The 25,006-nt window shown below is 41.2% G+C and overlaps 1 protein-coding gene across 5 annotated transcripts in view; it reads left to right on the top strand.

Annotated features, from left to right (window-relative positions):
• The window catches only part of LOC144767544 (uncharacterized), a 360,042-nt gene that overhangs the window by 109,482 nt on the left and 225,554 nt on the right, over window positions 1-25,006 (top strand). For 4 of the 5 annotated variants that reach the window (XR_013598250.1, XR_013598252.1, XR_013598251.1 and 1 more), the window contains one exon: window positions 10,436-10,516. The exons of the other annotated variant lie outside the window; for it this stretch is intronic. The gene's annotated coding sequence lies outside the window, so the exon portion shown is untranslated. The remainder of the gene's footprint in view (window positions 1-10,435; window positions 10,517-25,006) is intronic. 5 annotated transcript variants of the gene reach the window in all.

Consider the following 25,006-nt stretch of genomic DNA (forward strand, 5'->3'; position numbering starts at 1 on the left):
TACTCCTACAGCCCTAGAATTATGTGCATTGCTCCACTTTTTTGCTGTTTGCCATTTACATAGATGTAAATGAGCGGGATGGAGCCCCCTACAACAGAATTCATAAGGGTAAAGTTACAACTAGTAACTTTTCTTCTGTTGATGGAGATCCTCCTATGGGAAAGTACATGGACATTTTATAAAGGTTATTATTTAAAAAACAATAAAAAGTAAAACTAGTTTTATGTATAATATGAGTTAATTGAAAATATTTATTATTAAACTAGAAATAATAAAATAACATTTTACAGCACATTAACTCATTCAAGTTGATATGTATTCATACCAAATATTAGATTAAATTCAGTATGGTAATTAAATGTATAAATATTACTTTTGAACAATAATTTGAACAAATAGTCACTGTCACTATTAACTGTTATTTAATATTTAGTATACATTTTATATTTAGTTATGCATTTAAAGAATTTTAAAGTGTTCCACATATTAAATGTTTTTACAAAGTAAGTTAATTATTACATTTAATATATATTATGACCCCTGTGTGATGGATCAGCACAAACCTTTTTCATGAACGAACTGAGGTGGAACAACTTTAAAATAAAGTTTTGTGCAGATTTGCCAAATGGCACCTAGGTTATCAGCAAAATAAAAAAACACTTACGCAGAAACTCTGACCTAACTGCAATGACACAGTGATGACTGAACCTTTTTTAAAAAATTGATCCAAGAAGAGCGTTTTTTATTTCGCTGATTTCCTACGTGCCGTTTAGCGAATCTGAACAACATTTTTTTTTTTTTGTTGATCCACCTCAGTTTCTTCGTGAAAAAGTTTGTGCTGATCCGTCACACAGGGGTCAGGAAAAATAGGGTTACAAATGTGCAATTTCCCATGTTAATTCTCATGGGAATTTTTACTCGCCAAACCACCAAAAGGGCTGAACAGACCTACACCACATTTGGCTTAATATTTGATCTTTACTTAGAAAGCAAGTTTGTTACTGATTTAGTGTAATTCTGTTCAGCAATTGTTGAGAAATTAGCATTTAAAAACGGGGCTTGGGTAGGGCATGAAGGTACACTAGACAATCTTCAATGGCTGGCCAGAACTTGAACATGTTGTGGAAACCATTACAGAAATCAGGGACATTCTGAAAAAAAATTAAAAAAAAATAATGAAGCAGGGCGGGCACACCCCAACCCCCAGGAGCATGTGGGTGAGAGGGGGAATCCATTAGGTGACCACAACATGGACAATATTTTTTGGGAGTCTTCATAGGACCCAGAGACATGCTTCCCATTGAAATGCACTGTAGTGAGCAGCAGATTTTGAGGGGTCTCAAAAAAGGAGCACATATAAAGGTGATAACACATTTTAGTCCCAATATAAATCATTTGTTGGTAGTGTTATAGTCATTTTATTTTAGGATGTCTGTTGAGTTGTCAGGTGATCTTACCCTGTGAAAAATGTTGACTGTGCTGGGATCTGATGAGCTAGGTTTGAGAGAACACGGTTTTCTCTCATGATTTTCTCATATAGGTTATAGAAGGTGCTCCAAAAGCTAAAAACAGAGCACAGTTTGGATAAGTTCATACTGGTCTCCTCAGCCATGTGAGAATAAAACCTGATATTCTGAGTAAAATGTGCACTTTCAACAACAACAGCAGCCTGTGAGTTAATTCCCCAATGTGTAACTGCCTGCAGCTCCACACAATGATCAACTAGAGATTCTATCATTCTATATTTACGAAAAAAGTGTGGCACACTTGAATGACATCTTGATGGAATCAAAGCTGTAAAACCTAAAGCATTTTCTTTATAAATTAAGGAAATGAGGGTGTTCATTTTGTCATGGAAATTATGGATAGTGCTTTAGAAAGCTAACATGAGGGCACATTTCATTATCTATGAGTTCTCAAATATCTTTCTTGTTCATGTCAGTAGATCATTCTGACATGCAGTCTGAAAAATGTTTTTAAACACCTGCAGTAGTCTATTACTTAACCCCCTAGTTATCAACTGCAGCTTCCCCACAGAGTTTATAATGAGCAACTAGAGTGCACATGATCTGAATTTATGACATGTGTGGCACACATGAATGCCATTTTGTTGAAATAGGAGCTATTGAATTTAAAGCTTTTCCTGAGGAGAAGGCTGAAGTAAATGAGCATTGAGATGTTAATGCAGGCATGAAACCAGTGGGTTAAAAATGTGACTGGTGGTATGGGTTTTTAGGAATTTTAGGCATAATTTATTTTTAAAGGGGCTAATAATAGTGAAAAAGAGAGATGTCTGGATAAATAGAACATCCTCTTTCTAAATTTGTTTACTCCTACCCATCTTCTTGGTCACTTAACAGTTCCCTAATTTATAAAAATGTAATATTTTGGGGGACAAATGCATATATGTTCATTAACAATCCAAAGTTAAATTGATGTTATAGTCAAGTTAGGTGCTAACAGATTAAAATATGTTAAACCACGGCCCAGAAATTTGCTGAACAATTGTCCTGAATGAGATGCAAGCTAACATTAAAAAAACACAGAACAACACTGAAATGTACCAGTTATGGTATAGTGAACTATCATGAACTGCTTATGACCTTACATATTACATCACTCATTACATGTTAAATGACTTCACTCATGACATCTCAGTTGCTAGAAATTGGGTTGTTGGTTGACTTGGGTGTGAGCCGTGGTCAAGCAACAGCCACAATCACTTGCAGGGTGAACCACAAATGTCACTAAATTAACCTGTACTTAACCCTGGGTAGCTTGGCACAAAAAGCTGTCATGCTTAACTTGGAGGTAATGTGTAAAGGATTTATGCAGCACATAGACAATAAACAAGTGAAAGCAAAACACTAGAAAAATACCAAATCAACCTAAGAAAATAGGGTACATTTAAATAAATGATTTGATACCAAAATGCCAAAAATCTAATCAGTAGAAACGGAATTTGAATTTTTCAACTTTTTAGTAAAAAGTTGTGACTAAAAGATCAAAGTGTTAACTGCGGACATATAGTTGTGCAAGACTGGGTCATAGTAAAAAAATATGACCGACTACGATAGAGCGCAGTTTGGGTACAAGAAGTGGATTGGGCCCGGTCAGCACTTCTCTTCAGACTTAGAAAAACTCTTGAGAAAAATAATAAGGTAAAGTACAGCAGGGCAAAGTGTCTGATGATTGAGCGTTGTCTTCCAATAGCCTTGGATCAAAGGCGCAGTGAAGATTTTTACATTTGGACTTAGTGTCGGAAGTAAGACTTAAAGGGCTGTAGCCGAAGACTGTTTCACTAGATCAGCTACCCCTTTGGCAAAGGACCGCTTAACAGATATGCTGCTGCAGAGAAGAACGTAACAGGAGAAGCCATGTAGTCAATTTAACCAGCGATGTACCTCGGGGAATAGGCAAGCAGGTTGGTCCCAGTCTTCTCCTGATAAGGGTATTAATAGACTGCACGTACACCAAAAGGTTTCATGGAGCTAATAGCCTGAGAAGACATAAAAAAACAGTCTGCTAAGAGAAAGAGATACCCTAATTGTACACTTGCTGGAAAAGTCAGGTCATAAGTGCCCGGCTGAACTTTATGTAATTTGGGGCCATTTGTTTATTGAGAAGAAAATAGTTCCAGATTTGGAGGGGCACGACAGACAATCTGGAATCTCTAAATCTTTTCTTTTTGATCTTCTGTATAAAAAGAATATTCGTAAAAAAGGAATGTAAAGTCCTGTTAGTAAGTGTATTTCATAGGCCTGGAGATTATGAAGGCGGGACTCTTTTCAGCGAGAGCTTTAAAAATAATACATCCTATTTTAAAGACAATCTTTTGCTCCATAGGAAGCCAACGGAGATCTTGATAGTGTTTATCACAGGTTATTTATATATCAGACTAGCTGCTTGGCTCTGGACAATTTATCGCCTGCTAAGAAAAGCCTAAGGGAGTCCAATATAAAGAGAAATGGCATAGTCAAGATGAGATATTCCAGAGGCAATTACTACCTGGGTTAATACTTCGATGGTGAGAATTTTTTTATTCTGTGAAGCGATAAGAAAGATGATAAAATGACTGCACATAACTGGGGTTTCATGGTCTTTAGCATTACCAAAATGTTAAAAAAATCAAAACACAACACAAGAGGAATCCCTTAACTGATTTCGAAAAATCAAGAAAATTTTTTAAATGACACAAAAATTATTAAAATCTGTTCAGAGGCAACAGAGATGTGATTTGTAAAGGTTTTTAGGTGAAAAAGCCGTGAAACAGCATAGCCTCTATGAATGTGTTAGACCAGAACCTACGCACAAGTTGAGGCTGACCGTAATGCATTTGCTGCTGGCTAAGCCTAGTACAAGGGCCCTGTCTAGGAAGTTACCTTCTCACTTAGAGTGTGATTTTGAGTTTGGTGGACGTGTACTCCATCACAAATGCAGTGGATATCTTGTGTGCCTTATTACAGATGCCATAAGATATAAAGTACTTGTAATGAAGTGTACTGGATATGCGTGATCTGTCTGCCAAACCCTAAATCAGGCCATTAGTGTTTTCAAATTCCAAGGTTCAAATCTGCATCTGATAAAGCTCTCTTGAAGTTGGATAGCTATTGGGCATCGTCCTGCTGAAGCTGTTGGTTTTGGTGGGAAAAGCTCTGAGTTGGTAAATTTAAAATTTTGCACCCGCCAATGTCCACTTGTCGGTCAGATACTGTACGTGCCCTCACCCAATAAGAATTTGTACACTGGGACTAAGTCTCTTTTTTGGTGTTCAAAAACTTTGAGCCTTGAACTCGTAGCCTGACATATTTCACTGAAACTGGATACCTTAGCTGCGAAGTACCACTGAAACCTTCTTTCGGTTGACAAAAAGCTGCCTCATTTTCGTGCCTGATAATGCTGCACCTCGAGTGGATAGCTAGCTGATTGTTTCCAGTTTTCCAGATGTCTGGAAGTCTATTTATTTTTAAGTCTTAACTTTTTCCAATCTTCTGGAGTAATTCCTCTTGGTCACTTGTATGGCTCCTTTGACCTAAGGGCAGGACTTAACGTGGCTTAACGCCGCCTTCTAAATAAGGCCCCCTTTCACACTACACTTACTGTGAAAGGGGCGTGCAATGGGTGTTACGGTGGGCGTTCCACGGCAACACTCATTGATTTTGTTGCTACCCCCTATTTACAAGTGTGGTGTAAAAAGGAGGCATCGCCAAAATGAAGACCAGGGAAAACCTGGTTTTAAAATGGCAAAAAGAGGAGAAATGCTCAATTTCTTCTTGTTTTTGCTGTTTCTGTGTGCTGCATAGTGTAGCACACAAAAACAGCAAATCGCCATGAAGAATTGTTCATGTACCGGAAGGTGTCTCTTCCTGCACATAAACAATTAAAACAATTACGATTTGCAACTTCTATGTGTGCTGTACAATGCAGCACACATAGAAGTTACAATTCGCCATTCTGGATTGTTTATGTGCAGGAAGGAACAACTTCCTGTACATGAACAATCATTTATGGCGATTCTGACCCCCAACACTAGCACCCTTGCACTATGGTGTTTGGGTGCCTGTGTTGGTGCTAGGCAGCTTGATTTAGCACCTTCGCTAGGGGAAACGCAGGGGTGTGCTGCATTGTCGTAAACATTCCTGTGTTTTCAGAATGGCAGAGCGTCGCGTTAGCAATGTTTGCTTAGTGCCACACTTCTTCATTCCCTTGTGAAAATGCCCCAAAGGTTCTAGGTGCAACTTCCCCTCCTTGTGCAGCACAACCTATTTGCCTTGCAGTAATCTATCACACTGTACACTACTCCTAGTGAAGCATGATATGGCTCATTCTTTCAACTTTGGAGGAAGCTGTCAGCCCACCACAGGATGTGTCTACTCTATGGAAATGAGTAGCCCTCTTTTCCTCAACTACGCCACACTGGTTCTGGGATGCAGTCAAGTTCACTACAATATGCCCTAGGATAAAGAGGCCACTCCTCCATAGTCTCTCTTCATACTATGAATCAATGATTAAACTTCATTCTGTTATCTTTCAAGTTACTGTATTTCCTGAACCCTCTCAACTGCCCTTCCCGAGAGAGGATCCTTAAAGGCCCAAGCCTTTGAATCAGGCCTGGGAGCAGTTTTCACACCTCCTCAATGGGAATACACTGACAGTGGGAAACTTCAGGCAGGGTAATGCTAATTTGTCTACTGGATCTTTAGGCAAGAAAGGATAATCATATCATAGTTAGTTTTCCGTTCGGTTTACCAAAAATATAACTTCTCCATTAAATAGAAGTTTTAATGAATATTGAAACCAGTGGTTGAATGGACTCTGAAACCTATTCTAAACCAAACACACAAAAATAGTATTTTTATTGTACTTTAATTTTTTCATAGAAACAGCTACAGCTCTATAAAGTGAAAGAAGGGTTTGGGGGATAGTCACTGTAGGAACAGCCCAACCATAAATTCGTACATACATGTTCCACATTTAAATATTAGGCATCCTAGCCTACTACTTAGCGGTGACTTACTTAATGTGCAAAAGTAGGTTTCCTTCCTGTAAATTAGCTCATAGATTTAAAAGATTCAGCAGTCAGGCTACACATGTAGGCTAGTGCTGCGCGAATTTCGCTGCAGTGCTGAAGGGTTTAAAACCGTATTGGCTCATGACGGAAATGTTCCGTCATCAGCACTGGAGCACTGACGCTGATGACGGAACCGTTCCGTCATGAGCATGCAAGGGGTTAAAGCCATGTATTCTTGCCAGCCTAGTGGATGGCTCAATATGTAGTTCGCAGGTGACATTTAACTTCCATGCCTTGTATTTCTTATACCATATACTACGGCCTTACTTGAAAATTAAATATGCCAACATGGAATATCCTGTTATATTATGTTTTAGAGGTCAGACCACGAAGACTGGGGATGTCAGCAGTGCACCAGTGTACAGAGCTAAATATTATTGGGCTGGGTGAAATTAAAATTATGCCGGCGTAATTAGCGGTATTTCAGGATCTTCATGTTACACAAAATTTCCAAACCATGATGCCATTTTGTGTCATTATGTGGCAATTACCATTAAAATTTACAGAGAATGTGCCAGTCACAGTAAAAATTGCAAATGCACAGAAACAACTGAGTGCTGTTGCTCACAGTGTTTTTATTTTTCGCACTATTATTTTAGGTCAAAATGCATCTTTGGATCAAAAATTAGTACAAGGACATATTTTACAGAAAAATATTGTGCGAAATGACCGACTTGCATTTCACGTAACTACACGTAATTTTACATAATTTTTCAAACATTTCATGCAATTATGCAAAAGCACATTATGCAAATTTCGCACACCCTTATTAAAAAAACAGCAGCATCAGACATTAAAAACATGGGGTGGACATGCAAAAGATGTAATTTCTCACACTTCCCTACTACCATAATTTGTGTGATCCTATTGAATAAAATAACTGTCTATAGACACAGTGTAATAAATAATAAACAATGCTTGATTGCTTCATTGCTGGGCCTTTTCCCCCGTTGCTGAGCCCTTTTTGGAATATTTGGGGTAGTTTGTGCTTAGGCCTCCATATCTTTTTGTCCACATAAGGTATCCATGCCAAATGTCCTTCCATTTTTACCAGCATCTTGGGGATTCTCCAGATACCCAGAGTTTTTGGATTCCCCTGAAGGGGCCTAAGACAATAGCCAAATATAGCTAACTTTTGAGTTTTGGGGGAAAAATAGGAAAAAAGTGATAAAAGTGTCTACTTTTTCCCCGAGAAATGACATCAAGACCGGTTTGCTGCGCTAAAGTCAGCATCAGTCCAGGAAGTGGTAAGGAGACAGACTAGTGCTGTCTCTTCCCAAGACAAAAAGCTGTTTAAAAAACGATTTTCACTTTCTGTGCTTACTGTCTATGCCTGTGGTTGTTACAGTTTAAAATTTGTAGTTTTAGCCTGCCTGTAATTGCATATTTTATCACCTGTGTTGTGTTTTAAATGTGTGGTTTTCCCTGCCCATGATTGCCTTCATTTAGTGTGTTGAATTGTGGGATTTGCAGTCCAACCTCTGTAGTTTGCCCCTCTAATTCCTTGGTGACAAATCAGTTTTCCCTCCAAATTTCTCCTTTGCTCTGCGCTTAGGCCTGTGTGCTCAAACAGTGCACCCCCAGCCTCCATTTTGTGTTCACAAGCCAGTGAGGCCAGCCCCCCTGCCTCCCCCCTCCCCCCCTCCCAGCAACAGGGATTTTCTACATCAGAGGGTGCTTCTGTGAGCTGTTGAAACTGTATTTACTGGGGCCTGTGCACTTCGTTTTTTGGCCAGCAGGGGGAGTAAAGCTTTATTCAATCAGTATTGTTAGATTTCGAGTTAGTGAAGCCTTTACCTGCTGAAGTCCAAATTTGTGGATTGAGCCTGTCTGTCTCCTAGGAGATTCTGAACAGGAGCAAGCAGCTCCCCAAACCCCGCCCCCAGGCCAGCAGACCATTGGCTATTCAGCTACCAGGCAAGTCTGAGCCCTCCCCTCACACCAGCCCAGGCCCCTAAGGCCTTGCTGGGTGCACCCCCAAATCATTCTCCTCCATCTTGTGAGTTGCAGCCTACATGTGGCCCAGATTGCAGTGAGCAGAGTCCAGGAAGTGGTAAGTAGACAGACTAGTGCTGTCTCTTCCCAAGACAAAAAGCTGTTTAAAAAACGATTTTCACTTTCTGTGCTTACTGTCTATGCCTGTGGTTGTTACAGTTTAAAATTTGTAGTTTTAGCCTGCCTGTAATTGCATATTTTATCACCTGTGTTGTGTTTTAAATGTGTGGTTTTCCCTGCCCATGATTGCCTTCATTTAGTGTGTTGAATTGTGGGATTTGCAGTCCAACCTCTGTAGTTTGCCCCTCTAATTCCTTCTAATGCACTACCCTATCTCGCATCCTATAGATCTATCAATATATCCTCTACATCCACTCTCTCATTTATCCCAAACCCCATACCACTACTATGATCGCCAAAATAACCTTTTCTAGACTCTCTCCTGCTCTACCCCTCCATGCATCATCTGACACCTTTTTACTACACCGATCCCCTAAAACAAACATTTCTAAACTCTCCCCTCTGACTCCTTCCCTCCAAAACTCCTTTTTACTCATCCAAAAGCCTCTTCCTACTACTAATATATATATAAAAAAAAATCTTTTACTCTTTTATCCCTCCACTATCCTTTTTTCAATAAAAATTAACAGACTAACATGTTTCACTTCTCAAATTCCATATTCAACTATACTAATATACTGCCTAAATAACTGAATAACATATCTACTACTCAAATTACTTCATATTTATACTATACTAATTTTCAACACTAATCCTTTATGGGTTCCGGAGTGGCGTGCTACTCGCCAGAAAAGCGCTTCAACGCCCATCAGGGGTAACAAGTGCTATATGAATGCAAATCTTTCTTCCCCTTTTATCCATCCGCTATCCTTCTCACTCCAAGTAACAGACTAATATCCACCACTGAAATTACCTCATATTTCACCATATTAATTCACCACTAATCCTCTATAGGCTCCCTGAATAGCATGCGTCAACAAGCGAGCGATAGATAAATACGAACCTTTGTCCTACTCTATCCTTCTGCTATCATTCCAAATCCAAATAACTGATTAACTTATCCACCACTTAAAATGTACTTGCATGTTTCACTATACTAATTCAACACTAATCCTCTGTGGGTCCCGGAGTAGCGTGCTACCCGCCGAAAAAGCGCTTCGACGCCTCGTCAGGGGTAGTAAGCGCTATATAAATGCAATTACAATACAATACAATCTGGACAGCTTTCATTAATTTGCAGAGCTGAATCCAAAAACTAAAGTTGTCCCATTTTTCAAAGAGGTATTCCATTTATCAATTTTTTTGTGGTGCAAACCTGTGCGAAACCCATGGGTGATCCATGTGAGCTATATATTCCTAAAACATAGACACAATTCTGAATTCAGGAAGGGGTCATATGTTTAGCTCTCTTATGATTTTTCCAAAGAAATTACGTGTTGAATTAAAGAAATATTGAATATGAATAGGAAAAAAACAGCCATTTGTGACCATGTAACATTTTGTCACGGTGGCTGATTTACAAAACCAATGTACCATTACGTTCGGTAAACCTTTTTAGTTGTGGGTATATGTAGGGTTTGTAGGTTCTCCAAGAATCTGAGCTACCCAGAGCCAACAACTGAGCTGCACCGTTAAAATGTTTTTTCATTGTGTACTGAGTATACACCAATTCATATGGTGAAATATGTAGTTTAAAAAAGGTATCAAAGAAACCTATGTATGTCTGAAATGTACCCAAAATAAGGATTTTTGGAGCAGTGGTTATTTGTACATCTATGAATTTGTGGGAACCTGTACGAGCATATGATTCAAACCTTTTTTTTTTTAAATATCTTTTTTCTTACACAGTGGCTGGAGATCTGGAAGGCACAAATGAAGCACAATCAAATTGTTAAAAAGAATGTTCCCACGTGTCTTCTGATAAAAATGGTAATTTATACTTTCTCTACTGTTGCACTCACTGGAGTGGGAATAGTAATTTTTGCCCCTCCGCTATCCACCACTTTCCCTACTGTTCCACTCACTGGAGTGGGAAATGTAAGTTTGAAGATTTTTAAACAGTTAAATGTTTTAATTTATAATAGAATGTTTTTTAATTAGATTTTATGTTATTGGTATATATATATATATATATATATATATATATATATATATATATATATTATCACAACCTCCGTCTGGTGAAGCCGCCGCTCCACCACTACCAATTTCGTAGCAGCTCCTCGTCGAGGACGAAAAAGAACAAACCCTTCTTGTTTGAATTTCAGTGGATTTATTTCATAAAGTTAACCCAGCAAGTCCGCATGACGCGTTTCGCCTCCAACACGAGGCTTGGTCACATGATAGCGTCGCGGAAGAAAAGCAGGATATTTAAACATTTACAACTGGCGGAACAGGAGGAGTCAAATGATCTCACTCCTACGTTTTAATTTAACTCTTGCTTCTCCAGTGCAATGCAAATTGACGAGTGCAAATACGCAAGTGCAAAAAAGATAAAGGGCGCAGTGCCCATCATAATAGGGTAAATACAATTCTGATTCAATGCTCCGATCACACACTATTTCATACAAAGTTGTTAAAACCCACAGTTCTGTACATTAGACAACTTAATATATATACACACTCCCATCTAATTATATACATACATTCAACTAGTTGCTATCAAAAATATATACTCTATAATACAAAACTACAAAAATATGCATCTATGATAAATATTTACATTTTCACATAATTTCATAATATATACATTTCCCAAATATCCAATGGAAAACTTTAAAAGATATATACTCCCATTTTATTTGTACCTGTATATGTATGTTTATCTAATTGTTGATCAGAACACTGTTGACATATCATATCGACCAGCAACCATAATACACTTTGGCTGGTCAATCAAGTATTCTACCCCTTCTTATTATTCTTACTCGTTCTCATAGTCATTTGCTATACTCCTATCTTCACAGGAGAAATTTCCACTCCGTTGTATATCCTGTATATGACCCACACCTTACAGTGACTACCAACAAAATCTGTAAAAAATCAAAAAATCACCAAAAAGAAAAAACAGTCTTTCTTTTAAAATCTATTCAATTTAATTGAGTCAATAGGGGGAAGGACTTGTTCTGACACACTCCTACCACCACCCCTGTGGACCTTCATGACACCAGTATCCCAATTCTTACTTAACCTATTTCCAAATGTATCATTGTACTTTTATCAGAGAATTTCAGGGTTCTTTTCGCATGATAAGTTTAACCTAACGGAATATGAGTGGAAACAACGAGAATTGGAGCAGGTCCGAAGGCACTACAGGCAAGTGTATAAATCTTCACTCGCGTTCATGCCATTCGGAGTCTTGCTATCCAATTCCAGTATATACCTCGTCTCCAAAGCTCTTAACTTGGCATTCCTATCCCCCCCTCGCTTTAGCGGAGGGACACAATCAATGGCATAGTATTGTAACAAGGCTGCATCACTGTTATGTTTAGCTTCAAAGTGGCGAGCCACTGGATAGCTCTGGTCTTTCCCCACAATTGCCCTAATATGCTGAAGAACTCGTTTATGTACGGGCAACCGAGTACTCCCTACATAGCGCAGGGCACATGGGCATTGCAGTACATAGACTGCAAAGTCTGTTTTGCAGGACATCCTTTTCTTAATTTTTACAGGCTCTTTTCTGAAAGGTACATTGTACTGCGTTTTACTGCAGCCATGTTTACAGGCCTTGCATACAGCACATTTTTTAAAACCTCCTCCCAATGCCCCCCATGTGTCGGAGACTCGTTTTTCGAGGAAATTATGGACCAGCTTATCAGCCATGGACCCTGACCTTCTGAAAGTTATTTGTGGTTTGCCATGTATATATTTACCAATAACAGGATCCCCTGTTATTAGATTCCAGTTCTTATAGAATATCTTGCGAATCTCCTTATGTTGCCTACAGTATTTTACAATCACCCTGGGTTCAATCACCGGGTTGTCAGTCACTTCAGTAGAGGGACCTTTCCTGGCCCTTACTGCAAGCGCTTCCTGTCGGGGAATTGCATTAGCTCGGTTTGTTGCTCTTAAGATGGTTTTTAACGAGTACCCACGTAACAGGAAGCGATCTCTACTTTCCTCTTGTGCCTTTATGCAGTCCGCATCCAGACTACAAATTCGCCTAATCCGCAGCATCTCCCCAAAGGGGATGCTGGTGATTAAGTGCTGAGGATGATGACTTGACGCGTGTAAAACGGTGTTGCCCGCCGTAGGCTTTCTGTGCATTTTCGTGGCTATACCTGACCCTGTGACAAACACTTCTGTATCAAGGAAGGCGACGGATTTAGTATCGATATTGGAGGTAAACATCAAATTTATACCATTGTTGTTTAAGGTTTCCACAAAATCTGCCGCCTCCTGCTCCGTACCACGCCATACAAAGAACAGATCATCTATGTACCGTAAGTACAGAACCACATGCTTCTTCATTATCTCATTTAGCGTGCCCCATAGGACCTGCTCCTCCCAAAGCCCCATGTGCAAGCACGCTAGACTCGGAGAGAAGCAGGCCCCCATTGCTACGCCCCTGATCTGTTGGTACACCTGATTATCAAATAAGAAGAAGTTTTGTTCCAAACACAGTTCAATCATAGCCAACAACATCTTGTTATGCACTGAAAAATTCAAAGGTCTCTGATTTAGAAAGAATCCCACCGCTCTTAAACCATCTGCATGCTTGATTGATGTATATAATGACGAAACATCTAACTTCATCAACAAACAATTTTCCTGCCATACCACCTGATTCAATTTCCTGATAAAGTCAGACGTATCCTGGACGTATGACTTTAAACCTTTTACCCAGTCCTGTAAGAAAAAGTCGATGTATCGCGAAATGTTCTCAGTGGCGCTATTGATTGCCGAAATAATCGGGCGACCTGGTGGAAAATTAATATCCTTATGCACTTTCGGTATAAAATAAAATGCCGGGATTACAGGATAGTCATTTTTCATGAATATATATATATATATATATTGGTAAATGTTTATATAGTTTTAAAATTATAAAATAAATTAAAATTAATAATTTATTGTTTTAAAGTAAATACATAAGAATTATTATGTATGTGTTTAACTTTTTTATTACAGTTATTTATTATATCTTTTTTAATTTATATTAAATCTACTTTATTTTTATATATTCATTCTAATATTTATCATATTTAATATCTATTATATGTATGTATATATATATATACATATATATATACATATATATATATATATATATATGATACACACTCGTCTCCAGACAGCCAGCGTACCCGTAGTTATCAGGTGTCGTCGGTTGAAAAACGAAAGTTGACCCAGGCTGAGGTGAAAAGATATTTTTTATTTAAATTTTCAGAATCGCCACCAGCATAACGTTTCGGCCTTCTCAGAGGCCTTGATCACATGACGTTATGGGAGGGACACAGGTTTTTTAAAAGTGCAAGTGCTGAAAATGTTAAAACATGATTGGAGGGTTTTAGTACAAGGTGATAGACATAGTAAACAGCCTTCAAATGTATTGCACGATCATGGTCAGTTGTACATAGAAACAAAGGCATTATTCTCGGGGGGGGCAACGATTTCACAACATTTTATAAAATCAAATTTACACACCCTTATCCACTTGAAATGCACTTAGTTTTGGAAAACAGAAAGGAAGAACCACACATTACTGCATAAAATTACAAAATCTGTGATAACTCTTCATAACGTATCTCCAAGCATTACCAACACCAATGTCTCTGTACAAACAAATTAATAACACCCAAGTGGGTAATGTGTATTGACCGTGTAACTGTATGCCATTCACCTGCACTCTAATGGTTATTATATACTAATCACATTGGGGTAAAACATCCCCAAACTAAAACCCCCCAATTATATACCATACATCTAAAGAAATGTGTAACAGAAAAAGGGTGTAAATATGAAAAAGTGTGATGTTAAAAACCCCCTATTAACAAATTAATTCGAGTTATAGTTTCATAATTTCATATATTCTTGACCACCATGGGATAACCGTCACAACGAGCAAGTATGGAATTTACAGTTAGAAATACTCAAGTTATGACATGTGTCCCAGCCTTAATATATCCTTGCACAGGAGTTCTTAGATTTACAGGACAAAACATATTCGTCAGAGTACGCAACAGGATTCGGGGCTGACCGTCATCTTATGGATCGAGGGAACGGAAGTAGGGGATACGTTATAAGTGTGTATGGAAATCAACACTTGTATTGAGACCCATAGGGGACCTGGTATCCAGATCCAGAATATATCTGGTCTCCAGGGCCCGTAACATTGCTTCCCTATTGCCACCCCTACGTAAAGGTGGAATTCCATCAATGGCAAAGTATCTCAGAAGATGACTCTGTGTGCCATGAAATTCCTTAAAGGCATCCTCGGTATTAATTGCCCTTATGTGCTGGAGAATCTTTTTGTGCACCTGCAACTTGGAACTACCCACATATTGCAGGGCACAAGGACACTCCAGCACATAAACTGTATACTCCGACTTACATGTGAGCTGTTTGGTAATCAGCCGGGGGGTATCAGAAAAAGGGGTCAAATATTGAGTTTTATTGACACCATGTTGGCAGGCTTTACAGGATGAGCACTTTTTGAAGCCCTTAATGGCTTTAAACCAAGGGGTCACAGTGACCACTTCAAGGCTGGATTTAACCAATGATTCTCTCAGTGAGAATGCCCTTTTACATGAAAAACTGGGCTTCAAAGGCATCAGATGACCAATAGTGGGATCATTGTTGACCAAATCCCAGTTTTTAAAAACGATTTTACGTATAGCCTGGAATTGCTGATTAAAAGTCAACACCAATCTAATTGGTTGGTCACTGCTGTCAATTTCCTGTTTTCTACCCTGCCGAGTTTGCAAAACATCTTTCCTTGTCATAGTATTGACTTTTCTAATTGCAGAATTGATGATATCCAAAGAATACCCTTGGGCTACAAACCGCTCCTTGCTGTCCTCCTGTGCTTGTCTACACTGCTCTTCTGTACTGCAAATGCGTCTGATGCGCAGCATCTCCCCATAGGGGATGCTGTGAATCAGGTGTGCAGGATGATGACTCCTTGCGTGGAGAATAGTTTTCCCAGCAGTTGGTTTGCGGAACAGAGTAGTTTGGAGTTTGTCATTTTTGATCAGAACCTGAACATCCAAGAAACATACACTCTCCTGACTCATATCGTGAGTGAATTCTAAATTAAATGCATTGATGTTAAGTTGCCTAATGAAATCTAAAGCTTCTGTCTTGGTACCGCGCCAAATCAAAAAAATATCGTCGATGTAGCGGTACCATTGAACAATCCGTTCCGCCACGATCAGGTGGTGCATCCCCATGAGGACCTGTCTCTCCCAGTAGCCCATGTGCAGACAGGCATAACTGGGAGAAAAACAGGCCCCCATGGCCACACCCCTGATCTGTTGGAAAAATTCGTTGTTAAACTGAAAATAATTATTGTTCAATTGGTATTGGTATTGGTATATTTGTATAGCGCTTCACTGTCACCCCACGGGCATCCTGGTGCTTGAGATCACTATCTGCAACAGGACTACAACTTACACTACCCTAGGGAACAAGTGGGTCTTCAGCGCTTTTTTAAATGGTAGAAGGTCCTTTTGACCTCGTAAAGGAAGTGGCAGAGAATTCCAGAGTTTAGCCGCTGCAACACTAAACGAGCGTTCAAACAGAAGGAGGTCATTGACATCAGCATTCTATTGTGTTCCGCATACTGGACAGATCTGTTATCCAAGTAAAATTACATAGCCCTTAAACCATCACAGTGTCTAATACTGGTATAAAGTGATGAAACATCAAGTGTAATTAACCAGTACCCAGTTTGCCATTTCACAGATTCTAATTGTCTTAAAAAGTCACTGGAATCTTGCACATATGACGGCAGAGCAGTAACAAAGTCTTGGAGAAAAAAATCAATGTACTTAGTGACATTTTCTAATAACCCATTTATGGCAGAAATGATCGGTCCGCCAGGAGGTTTGTGGGAATCCTTGTGAATTTTAGGGATTAAATAGAACACAGGCATAACTGGAAAGTCTTGTTTCAGAAATTTGAGTTCATCAAGACTCAAGAGGCCCACACTCTTCCAACTCAATAGTAGGCTCCCCAATTCATTTTGTGCCTGTTCTATGTCAGTAAGTTCGCATCGTTTATAACATGAGGTATCCAATAATTGTGAATATGCCTCTTCCCAGTATAACGTCCGTGGCCATAGCACGACATTGCCCCCCTTGTCGGCTTGACGGACAATGATCGAGTTGTCGGCTTGTATCTTCCTGACCAAATTGTTATACTTGTTGTTGTGGATGCTGTTTTTTCATTTTGTTTTTAAAGTTGACACATGTAATTTTTTAATCCCTGCAACAGTAAGGTCATGGAAAATGTCAAGATTGTCATGAACGGTCAATGGTGTAAACGTAGACCTCGGTTTAAATTTCGTCAGCCCAGGTGCGGTGGTTATCACAGGTTCATCTTGTGATGCTGAAGATGCCCCTTCATTTCTTAAGGCAGTTAGATCCTGGAGTAGGTTAGCATCCCCGGCTACAGCTCTCTGCGTTGGTAAGCCTCGTGGAATAATCCATGGTTTCAATGAGGGACGGCTGTTTAGGAAATGTTTTTTGAGCTTGAGTTTACGAATGAATTTAAATAACTCAATCCTTGTTTGCGCATAGTTGAAATTGTTAGCTGGACAGTAGGAAAGACCTAGAGATAGGATTTCGACATCAGACTTATTGAGTACCGTTGGAGTGAGATTAATCACCGCTGGACCTCCCAACTGTTGTACTTGTATTATGTCTGTGTCAATTAACTTTGTTTGTTCCATCTCTTTTTGCTTTTTGCTACAAATTTCTTATTCGTTGTTGGTTGCTCGCCTTCAGGCTGCTTTGCGCCGCTGGTATCGCTTGCGGTTCTGTTCTTGTTTGCTTGTGTCCATGGGATTCTGGGGCGGAGTGTGTCTCGACGGTCTTGCCAGAGACAATTTACTTCTTGCCCCAGCGAGAATTTGGTAAACCCCAACTTCGGGTTTGTTCTACCACTATCTGTGTCTGACCCACTTTCCGGAGCAGAGCTGTACTCCGAGGCTGAGGAAGGCAGATTGGTGGCCGATGTTCCTGCTGCCCCCGCTGATAATGTACCTGACCCTCCACTGCAATTAGCCGCTTTAATGGCGTCGTATTTTTTAGCAAATGTGATAATCAGCTTTGTCCCTTTGAAATTTGAAAGTTTTTCGTTTTTTTATTATGTCTTCTTCCTTAAGCAGCCTAGCTGTCATCTCCTCTCTTAGCTTTTTGGACTCCTCCTCAGAACCTTTTTCCAGCTCAATGATTTCATTTTCAAGGGCATCAATTTGTTGTAACAGAAGTATACGGTCACTTTCTGCATACTTCACTAAGATTATCACTAGCCTTCGTGATGAATCCAAATTGCATTGTGCCCACTCATCGAGCATTTTTGGGTCCGGTTGCTCAAATGATGGTGCCAGCATAACACGCAACCCGCGGGGAATGGGCCCCACCTCCAGGTATTTGCTGAGAGAGCAATGCTCCCACCACTTGGATTGCTCTCTCCTCATGATCTTTTCCAGTTTTTTGTATATACAGTTCGATATTTTGTACAGCTACATTCTTTACATCAATATTTTTTCCCGACAATTTTATACTTACCTGTTTAAGTATAGGGAGTCGATATTTTTGCATTCTATATTTTTTCATCTATATTTTTTACATCTAAATTTTTAACATCGCCCATAGGCAAGATGGCGCCCACACGAGTGGACGCGTAGGCTGCTTGCTCCCTGCTAAATCCACAGGCTGCTTATGTGGAAGGAAAGTGCGGGCAGAGAGGAAAGGAAAGGCCACCGAAAGGCTTGTGAATTACGGGAGAGAATTTACCAACAAAGAGGAGTCGCAGTAGCCGCAGTAGACGCTGAGTTGGAGGACGCCGGGAGGACGCCGCGAGCTCTGCCTTTCTCTTCGATTCAGCCCCGGTGGTGCGCTGTGTTGGGTCGCGGCGGAGAGCAATCGCGTCTACAGGTGGTGTAGGCGGGCAGAGCAGCGGACTGTTGATTGGTATCGTAGGAGCAAGTTACAGCTGCAGCCGTCGAGGAAAAAACGCTGGCTGTGCGCTTTATTGATTTACCTGTGTTTGAGTGCAGGGCCATTTCTTCTGGTAAAGTGGTTCAGGGAGTGTTTGCCATGCCTCCCAAAGGAGCAAGAGGGAAGGCACGAATACCAGAGGAACAAGTGGAGAATGGCGCCCCCTCAGAGGTGAGCAGAAAAGTGGCTACTCCCCTGCAAACTAACACTAAAAACTCTAAAAGCCAGCAGGAAAGTTTAAAAGCAAAAACAGCGGGAGTGGAAAAAAATAAGATTATTCCGGCAATTTTTGCAGCAGTAAAGGATAAATCTAAAGGGGGTAAAAACTTGTCTAATGCGGCAACAGAACTGACTGTAGAACACACTACCCTAACTACTACAACTGCAACAGATACAGGGATAGATCTCTCAGCAGTGGATGATAATCGCTTGCAGAGTAATACTGCTGGAATTGCTTCAAAAGAAACAGTTTGTTCTAACCCGACTGCGTTAGTAGCCGAGAATTCTTATTCTCTCCCACCTGTAACCGCAAACTTGGATTCGCAATCTAAACAACAAAGCAGTAATGATGGAGTTTCTGATGATAAAGACCCTCGGGTACTAGGAGGTGGGTAGGATGCTCAAAATATACAACAGGACACGGAATCTGGAGATTTTTATTCTCTGTCTGAACAATCACTACCTTCATCTTGTGAATATTTAGTGTCACAGTATGCTCAGCATATGAGTATGGAGGTGGGGAGCCCTTGTAGTAGCATTTGTCTGGATGACTCGGTGGATATTGTGGAGAATAGTCCATCTACAGTGCGTAAAAACTTGGAAAAAAAGATAGATAACAAGGGTGAACAAGACATCCAGCATCATTCTCAGGATGGAACAGACGGGGGAGTATCTCTATCATTGATCTACGAATCCATAATGTCCCTGCGGGACGAGACAAGGGAAGAAAGCCAGAGGGTTCAAACTCTCTGTCGCAAACTGCAGAGCTGCGTTCGTAGAGTAGCAAAATCACAGGCTGACTTTGCATCCAGATTTACTGAGGCTGAAACCCGTATTTCAAACTTAGAGGATGAAGTTGGGCAACAGAAAGTGGTGACTGATTCATTGAAGGCGATAAAAGAGGATACGCAATGGAAATTGGCAGACTTTGAAAATAGAGAACGAAGAAATAACTTACGGGTGCTACTAGTCCCAGAGGGAAAGTAGGGTCAGGACCCCCGTAAATTTATGGTTGATTTATTTAAGAACGCTTTCCTTGAATTAAGTAAATGGGATTGGGACAGAGAAATTGAAAGGGCGCATCGCTTCCCTTTCAATAGTCGAGTACGCAATGGACAACCTGCTGTAGCTTCGGGCGGTCAAAACATGGATAGACCTAGAGCATTGCTAATTTCGTTTAACAGCTTTTTGGCCCGCGAGGATGTGTTTAAACTTGCTCGCCCAGATAAGCAGAGAACTGGTTTAGGTCTCGAATTCTTTGTTAGACCTGATTTTTGCAGATACACTATGGAAACTCGGTTGCAACTCCGCCAATTAATCACACCATTTCAAGCTAAAGGGGCGCAAGCTTACTTATTGAATCCTGCAAAATTGAAGATAATACATCAGGAGCGTACACAATACTTCTCTATAGTAGGCCCTGCTAAAGAATTTTTGAACAGTATTTAGTTAAACATTGGCTAACTACTTAATCGATTGAAATATGATTGAAATATGACTTACGATTTATGATTCATGATGTAGATTACATAAATTATGCAATGTTCTTTTGTAAACTAACTTCTCTTTACTCGTTCCTTTCGCTTCCTTAAGTAGGGAGACAAGAGGTTTTGTTGAAGATCATTTATTGTTTATCGACTTGGTTCTCCCTTTAATGAATGAGGATAACTCATGTGACCGGCCTGTGGGTAAATGCAGGGAAACCGGCAGCCGGCATCTACAGGACCATAAGTCCTAAAGCCTTGCTAGAGGGTGGGGTGGGGGGGATCGAAGTTCTTGGGGTTTTGGGGATTTGGGAGGTACGGGAGGTAGGGGAGGTCATGGTGGTGGGGTAAAAGTGGGAGAAAAATTCACAGTTTTAACAAAACAAAACAAAGTGAGTTAATAAAAGGGCAAAAAAAGCAACAAAAAAACTTTTTGGGGGGATAAAGGCACTGCTTATCCTTGGGCGATCTCATTTGGAATTCGTTATGTGGTTGGATGGCGGCTAGAGATATCTGAATATGCTCTCTTAATGTCTCTGGCTTAAATAATATCAATAAAAGAAAGAGGATTGCATCTGAACTGCGCTATAGTCATCCGGACATTTTTTGTATTCAAGAGACACATTTGCCATGGAGTAAACGTTACTTATTAACAGATTTGGGGTTTCCCACTCTCGTCTCTTCGCAACAATCAGTCACAATTAGGGGGGTGGCTATTTTAGCAAAAAAAAAACATGTTTACCGCTCACCGAACATTAGCAGATAAATTCGGCCATTGGGTTATTGCTGAACTTAGTGTTGGGTCAATGACCTTTACTATATATAACATCTATGGGTGTAATTTAGATGCACCTACAATCTTGGAAGAATTACATACAACACTGGCAAAGTGGCCTACCCCCTTAATTATTTGTGGCGATATGAATATCAATTTAAGTAGACATGATTTCTTGGGAGGGCCAAAAAGTTATAAAGGCCGTAAACCACAGGTTTTTAAAGGTTTGTTTAATATACTAAAGGACTACGGCCTGGTAGACGTATGGAGTACATTATTTTCAAATGACCGCGGCCATACGTTTTATTCCTTCCCTCATTAAGAGAAAGTGCGCTTAGACTATTATTTTCTGGGTACGGCATATTTGTCCAGGGCAAAAATGTAGATTTATCCAAAAATTGCATCTGACCACTCTCCGATTTTATTAACAATTTCTGGTTGGGGAGGAATTGGAGTACTTAAAAAATGTTCCTTTGACCGGAAGCTTTGCCTGAATAATAATTTTAAGAATTATATGTCTGTCTGGCTAAAAGAATTTTTTTATGACAACAGGGATTCAGCTAGTATCAGTACTGTTTGGGATACTTTTAAAGCTTGTTTTAGGTGGGAGGTGTTAAGCTTTGGGCTATTGCAGGAAAAAAAATTAAAAAGAGAGATGGAGAGGCATTATTATGAGCTAAATTTACTCAGGGTATTATCTCTAATCTAGAGGATGAGGATACTAGAAAAAGGGCCAAAATAATGAGGGTTTGGGATGAGGAGATCGCAAGAAAATATTTGACCCAGAGGCGCTTTCTGGGCATTCTTCCTGCTACCTGTGAGGAGCCAGACTTGTGCTGTGTGTTTTCCTGCCTCCCGGCATTCTCATCAACTGTTCGCGACACCCGCTGCGTGGGTGCCGCTCACCGCTTTGTTGCCCCATCCTCCCTGGTGCGAGCGGCTCCACAGTCCGTGGAGAGTAACGCGCTCCCAGGTTGAGGTTAGACATCATTAGATTGTGCGTGGAGCCTACCGGGGGACTGCGAGGTCCAGCAGCCTCAGCTGCACACAGCTGCTGCCTCTTCCCCCGGCGGCCACGCCCCCAGCCTCTGCAAATATCATCGCCTGGGTTTCCGGCTGAATTGGCGCTTTCTGGGCATTCTTCCTGCTACCTGTGAGGAGCCAGACTTGTGCTGTGTGTTTTCCTGCCTCCCGGCATTCTCATCAACTGTTCGCGACACCCGCTGCGCGGGTGCCGCTCACCGCTTTGTTGCCCCATCCTCCCTGGTGCGAGCGGCTCCACAGTCCGTGGAGAGTAACGCGCTCCCAGGTTGAGGTTAGACATCATTAGATTGTGCGTGGAGCCTACCGGGGGACTGCGAGGTCCAGCAGCCTCAGCTGCACACAGCTGCTGCCTCTTCCCCCGGCGGCCACGCCCCCAGCCTCTGCAAATATCATCGCCTGGGTTTCCGGCTGAATTGGCGCTTTCTGGGCATTCTTCCTGCTACCTGTGAGGAGCCAGACTTGTGCTGTGTGTTTTCCTGCCTCCCGGCATTCTCATCAACTGTTCGCGACACCCGCTGCGCGGGTGCCGCTCACCGCTTTGTTGCCCCATCCTCCCTGGTGCGAGCGGCTCCACAGTCCGTGGAGAGTAACGCGCTCCCAGGTTGAGGTTAGACATCATTAGATTGTGCGTGGAGCCTACCGGGGGACTGCGAGGTCCAGCAGCCTCAGCTGCACACAGCTGCTGCCTCTTCCCCCGGCGGCCACGCCCCCAGCCTCTTCCTTCTTTGCTGGTCTCAGATCTACCGCGACGCGGGACGCGCGCGGGACGCAGCTCGGGGCGAAGACCGGGCAAAGAGCGGGCCGTTTAAGGCCGTTCAAGGACGGCAAAGGACGGCCCCGGCCCAGTACTCCTGTTTCTTTGCCCTTGATAATTATAACACCTAAGATGTCGACTATACGCAACAGAACTCGAAGTTGCGTGAAAAAAGCTACGGCGGTAGCACAGGTGACTGGACCTATTGATCTTTTTATTTCACGAGTCCATGAGACTATTGACCAAAGTATTGTTCTATTGGAAAAAAGAGTCTCTATGGACCTTGCAAACGCTAGGCGCTCATCTTTGGGCCCTTTGGCTAAGGTTAAATCACCTGCTCCGCAGACTATGAATAATTGCTCCTTACCCATAAATATGCCTACTAGTAGTGTTTCGACTGTACTTAATACTGTCGATCTATCGGTTGCCCCATCAGACTCAGACCCGTCTTTTGAAGACCTGGAGGTCACACCAGACCTAGAAACCTGTCAGTCACCTGACAAAGCGGGGCTGAGTCTGAGCGGGTTTAACGATGCGGAAACAGTTCCCGTACCTATTGTTCCCCGGGGAAGGGCTCCTAACCCCCCTAAGGTTACATCGAAGGGCAAAAATAAAGTAAAAGCATCAGTTAGGAATCACAATTTGATTTCCCCCACTCCACAAATGACATTAGGTATCCCATGCTGGGTACAAAATATGGTAATAGATTTAAAACTAGACCTTGAAGCCACTTTAGCAGCACAAATTAAGCCTTTAATTTCTAAAGTGGACAGGCTTACTTCGTTAATACATTCTAAATGGCCACACAAAAAGCAGGGACAAGGGCCTGATCAGCTACAAGGATCCACAGATTTAGCCCCTGAATGTTTATCGAGCACCCAGCCTCCTAAAGATGTATTAAATAAGGGTCAAGTTATTACAGCCCCTGGGAACCCAGTTATATCCCTTGTATCGCAAACAGGGAACAACTTTGTCCAACCAACAACTGTACTGGTTTCGAAGGAGAAGGCTCCGGTTCAGGCGAATCAACACCCTGTTACTGATAATAATAACACCTCTTCTATTCAAGCTAAAGATGTTGTAGGAAAACCCAATCCTAAACCTGCATCCCTCCCTACAAATAAACCAGAAGGGTCTAAGCTAAAGCAGGCGCGTTTTAGGTCCATTAATCTACCACCAGAGGTTTCCCCTTTTGTTGTTGTGTTGACAGCTGTTCCTCCATTGAAGGAGGGAGTAAAAGAAACGTTTACTGAGCTTAGAAATAAATGTGCTCAATGGCTCCATCTACACAAACCCCTACCTAATAACATGAACGGTGAAATCCTTACCGTGCGTAGAGGGGATTGGGTGGGCAGAAGCAAGAAAACAATAGCAGGGGACGTAATCACAGTTAATTTTAGGGATGTAGGGGCAGCAAACTACATATGTAATGCACCCAATAGTGGTCCTGCGACCCAAATCAATCCACTCCCTTTGTCTTATTTCTTATCAAAGCCAGCACGACCCAACCCTCCATGTCCCACTTTTCAAGATAACAGAGGACCTGTGTATTTTCCACAGCAAGCTGCCAAACCTTGGCTGCAACCACCTTATCCACCTCCTTTTTTCCCACATTATGTTAATTTACAACAGCAATTACCAAATGTCACACCATTTCCTATGCACCAAGTTAAAGCCCCCTGGCAACACCCATTTCATTTTCCGCCACCTTTACCCCAGTCTGCTTATCAATGGCAGCAACCTTTTCAGCCACCACAATTAGATAAACAACCGTGGCAACAATCATGGCAGGACCTGCCCCACTCCCAAGATTCTATGTCCTCACAATTCGCCCATCCAAATAGATATGCCGTGCTAGATGAGGTAGACTGACTCACCCCCACAGAAGCACTGGATCCAAACATTCCTACGCCCTTTCTTGAAATGGGGGGTTCTCTCCCCCTTGTCACCGCCCCAGCCGAACTCACTATATTGACA

Source organism: Lissotriton helveticus, chromosome 7 (genome assembly GCF_964261635.1).
Source record: "Lissotriton helveticus chromosome 7, aLisHel1.1, whole genome shotgun sequence".
Classification (NCBI taxonomy): Eukaryota; Metazoa; Chordata; class Amphibia; order Caudata; family Salamandridae; genus Lissotriton; species Lissotriton helveticus.